Genomic DNA, 5165 nt, shown 5'->3' on the forward strand with positions numbered 1-5165 from the left:
CCCTGTGGCCCCTGGCCTCAGAGAGGGGTTGTACCCCAGGAGCTGGAGGGATTCTTGCCCAGAGCAAGAGCAGAGGCCACTCTGGCTGGTGGGGATGTAGCAAGCAGCCCCCAGATGCTCTTTACCCTTTACCCTTTACCCCTCAGAGCCCCGAGAGCTCTGCTGTCCAGGGGGGGAACCTCGTCCTGTGGGCTCCCTTTATGTAGTGCTCAGAAAACTGAGTCCCAGCGCGAAAATGAGTGCCCTGCTCGGAGTCACAAAGCAGGTGATTAGCAGGGCCAGGACTGGAGTCCAGCCTGGAGTCTCCTCCTCCGTCCCCCTGCACCTCGGTCCCACTTCTGCCGACCTGCGGCATAGCTGTGCCCATCACCAAGCAGGGACCCCGGGACATCACCTAGCCCAGCACTGGCCAACTGAGGTGCTGGACTCTCCCATCCAGCACTCGTGACAGACATCACTAATCAAATGTTCCCTCCAGGAGCGGCCTCAGAGGGCTTCTCAGCAGAATGTGCCGTCCAATTGGTCCCTGTGATCAATCACAGTCACGAGTGAGACCACAGTGACCAGACTTCTCTACCTTGGCCCAGGAGAGGAAAGTGAAGCTCAGTAAGGACATGCACCTGCCAAGGGTCATACACCAGTAGCTCACGAAGCCAGAACTGGTGGACACTGGTATCCTGAAGGCCCGAACCCCTTTCGGCACATCAGCTCCTCACTGCCCACAAAAGAAGCGTAGTTGCGGGTAATGGAGCATTAAGCATATTGGATGCGTTGTCTCATTTATCTTCACATATCGATGGGAAAACGGGTGGAGAGAAGTGAAGGGACCAGAAACCAACAATGATTATAATCCTCCTCATCGCTGTTGCCACGTACCCAGGGCCGACCACGTGCTAACCCTTCACACGCATTATCCCACCTCCTTCTGGCAACATCCCATTTCACAGAGAAGGAGCCTGAGGGTCAGGGAGATACCACCTCATACAGCTTACGCAGCCAACGTCAGGCAGAGAGACTGGATGCAAACCCAACACCCTCAGAGCCCCCTGGGCACCCTTTGATTTCCATTTGGGTGCTGGGATCCAGGCACAGGAGTGTTTGCCCCATGTTACAGATGGAGCAACTGAGGCCTGGGACTCATACGAGGTCTAAGGTCACCACATCACGCTCCACTCCCTGGGCTGTGTTCCTGGGGTAGGAAAAACTCTCTCCACAAGATTGCAGCACAGCCCTCAGCTCCGTTCTCATGCAAACTCATGCCTCATATGTTTGCAGAACTGAGTGCCAGGCAGCCAGCAAGGGCGACTGATGACTGGTCCANGTCAGGCAGAGAGACTAGATGCAAACCCAACACCCTCAGAGCCCCCTGGGCACCCTTTGATTTCCATTTGGGCGCTGGGATCCAGGCACAGGAGTGTTTGCCCCATGTTACAGATGGAGCAACTGAGGCCTGGGACTCATACGAGGTCTAAGGTCACCACATCACGCTCCGCTCCCTGGGCTGTGTTCCTGGGGTAGGAAAAACTCTCTCCACAAGATTGCAGCACAGCCCTCAGCTCCGTTCTCATGCAAACTCATGCCTCATATGTTTGCAGAACTGAGTGCCAGGCAGCCAGCAAGGGCGACTGATGACTGGTCCAAGGTCACCCAGCACGACTCTACTTGCCCGGGTTCTCCGGGTCTCAGTCCAGGCTTGAGGACCTAGGCTGCCGCCCTCTTCCTGCTCTGTGCTCCAAGGGCAGAACCAGGGCCAGAATGAGGGAGGAGAGTGCCCCAGCTCATCCCGCCCTCTCCCTGGGCCATGTTCGCGTGAACAGCAGGCCTGTGGGTCCTTGCCGAGTTTCCGGTCGGGGAGCGGAGGAGACAGACTCAGGTGCCCCTGAGCTCTCTGCCAGTGCATCTGTTGCCATGTGGGCATCCACCTGCGTTTCCTGTGCTGGTGCCAGGTTGACAGGGGCCAGTGCACCAGGCGTTACAACCAACTCAAACAGCAGAGGCTGAAGGGTAAACAGGATACTCAAGCCCAAGGACTATTCCGCCCCAACGGATGGCTTCAATGTGACCTTGGCCAGAAGACCTTCTCTGGGGACCCAAATGCTTGCTTCCTGTCTTTGTGAGGCCCTGGCTTCACACACATGCTCTGAATCTCAGCTTTCTCAACTAGAAAGGGGGGCTCAAACTCTCCTCACGGGGGTGTCATGAGTACTGATGGGGAATGTGTGCCTAGAGCGGCAAACCTGGTGCCAGAGTCCCAGTGAGCTGCAGGGTCATGTGGGTCATGCCTGGGCCGAGCCGGGAGGCTCCGGAGGCCGGGGTGGGGGTGGTCATAGAAATCAGGGTGGAAGGCACCCGAGTCATCGAGTCCAGTCATTTCTGTTTCTGGCCGACAACGCTCGGGCAGCTGGATGCAGGCCGCTCTTGGGCTCCCAGAGCCCTTGACCCAAATCACCAGGGATGGGGATCAAGCACTTGCATTTTAAACACGCTTCCTAGGCAACTCTGCATAATCTTTTATCCTCAAGGCTATTGCCCACAGTAGAAAATTCCAACAAAACCCAGAGCTATGCAATAAAAGTGGAAAATCAGTGGGGTTCAAGGTCACTGTGTGGCCTTGGATGATTCCTTCTCCTTCTCTGGGCCACAGGGAAGACTTCTGAGCAAGGAGGTGAAATGCTGATCTCTGAAGGCTCCTCTGGCTTTGGTGTCTGTGGTCGTTCACGTGCAGCGCGTGACCTCGAGCAGCCGTCAGAGGGAGGAGGCCAGGGTGAGCATCCAAATGTGTGAGGCAGGATTGCTGTGCATCTCCGTGGCAGGAGTTCAAGGCATAAGGGCTTAAGCAAAAAGTGGGGAGATACGTGTTTAAACTGAAAACTCCAGGGATATATGTGACTTCAGGCACAGTTAGATCCAGGCACTCACCTGATATGTATTTCCTCATTTCCTTAGTATGGGCTTCATTCTCTGGCGGGCTTTGCCAGATAGCTGCATCTAAAGTCTTTAAGGAGAAAAATAACAGGCCCAGACAGCCGGGGGAGTCTCACATCCACCTTTGTGGGGAGTGAGCCCTTTCATTCGCCACAGTGGCAACACGGCCTCTATGGTTCTGCAAAAAGTTCTCCTCACTTAGGCGGTGGGATGCTTCTTCAGATGAGTCTGGCTTGTGCTGTCTTGTACATGCGCACAGAAGCACATGTGTGTGCTGTGTGTGTAGACATGCACACAAACTGCGTGCGCATAAGTGTGTGTGCATGTGCTTGTTCACGAGTTGTGCACACGCCGTGGGAGGAGAACCTGGAGGGCCTCAGGATGAAGGGGGCATGGTTTCTCCCCACTTTGGGAGGTTTGGCCTGGTGTGGATCAGACATGGGGGACCCCCCCCCCAGTGCTTTAGCGGACAGGACCCTTGAAGTTGTGGCAAAGTCCTGTCCTCACATAAACTGGGGCCAGGGATGCTGCCGTAGTGTGGGTGACCCTGAGAATATGTCTCCTTAGGACCTTGGGGCTGCATCTGAGAGGACAGGGTCTTGCCTTCATGCCACCGCCCTAGACCCACACTCAGGGGACCAGTTTGTGCCACCTTAGAGCTTGACCTTGTGAGGTGCCAATGCCAGCAGGGTGCCTGGCTCTGCCCCGCGTGTGGTTCCTGCTGAGAGGCGGCACCAAGCGGGAGCTGCTGGGGCTCCAAGAGCCCTCAGCCAGGTGGAGTTGGGGTCTTGGGAGGTGGGGAACATGAGAAAGAAAAGGAGATGGGAAGCCTGGGGGAAGAATACCCATTCAGGAGAGCTAGACTCAGGTAGAAAGAAAGCCTGAGGGGAAGAAACATCATAATGTGCAACAATGGTCTTGAACAGTAGACCAAGGAAACAGACTCGAGGCTCATGGTCAGGCCCACAGGAGCTTAACTGTCACCTCGTCCAGTTTCGGAGCATCCTGGTGGGGGGGACATTCACCTTCCCAGGCAGTGGCTGCTTATAAAGGACACCCTGGAGAGAGGTTTGGAGCATTCTAGAGACAGGCCAGAGTCTTCAAATGCCACACATGACGAAAATCTCAGCACAGGGTGGCAACGATTTGCCAAGGGTAGAGAACGAGTTTAAAAAAAAATCAAATTGTGGTGATTTGCTATGAAAGAAGCCATCGCGGAGCTGAGGTCAGGGATAATGGGGAGAGAGGGGACACCTCAGGTGAGCAGTCAGGGAGCTTCTGAAGGGGTGATGTCAAGAGTTGGGGACAATTGCAGAGGAGAGTCCTGGACAGAGAGAGCGGTGTATGCAAAGGCCTAAAGCAAGAAAGAGGTCAGAACCTTCTAGAAAGAAGGAAGACAGGGTAGGGACCCGGAGGGAGAGGCGGGAGAGGGGTGTGGAGAGACAGTGGCACGGTGGCACAGGCCCCTGTAGGGCGTGGTAAGAGTTTGGGTTCAAGCTGAGTGTCGCTCCTCTGGCTGCTGTGCTGACAGCAGAGTGGACGGGGCAGGTGTGCCAGGGATGACGGACTGTGGGGTTTGTCTCCTGACACTGGTCATGCAACCTCACGCCAGGCGCTTAACCTTTCTGGCTTCACTGTTGTCCACACATGGGGGTAACGTGAGGCGAATTTCGTTCACTCTCAGGAGAAAGTCTAACTTGATAGAAGAAGCAGCCTTAAGAGGTAATGAACTCCCCATGACTGCAAGCATTCTCACAGAGGCTGGCTCCACCGTGAACTATGTTGTAGACAGCACTTGGAGCCAGAGGTTCGGGTAGGAGGACCTTTGTGGTCCCTGACCCCGACCTTCTGTGGACCGCAGTTCTGGTCCCATCTCTGTCTCTGTCTTGCTGGACGGTCTCAGGCTGGTTACTTCCCCTCTCTGAGCGTTGGTTTCCAAATGATGACAGAAATAGGCTGGATCATCACTATAGGTTCTCCCACCAGCACATTCTCTAATTTGCCCATTCTTGATCTTCACCCCAATCCCTGCTCACAATGGCTACCACCGTCTTGGCAGGTGGAGGCACCTCGAGAACCTGGTCTTAGTTTTGGCAGGAAGTCCTTCCCATGTCCACCCATTCCAATTCAAACATGCAGGTGACCTTTGGGTTGGAGCCTCTCTGCTCATTCCGGACAGGGGTTATTTTCTTTGGAGTCTCCTTGGATGACTGCGGAACCAAGGCTTGCTTCCATGGGCA

This window comes from Sturnira hondurensis, unplaced genomic scaffold, assembly GCF_014824575.4.
Source record: "Sturnira hondurensis isolate 20B ecotype Veracruz unplaced genomic scaffold, ASM1482457v3 Scaffold0004136, whole genome shotgun sequence".
In the NCBI taxonomy this organism is placed as follows: Eukaryota; Metazoa; Chordata; class Mammalia; order Chiroptera; family Phyllostomidae; genus Sturnira; species Sturnira hondurensis.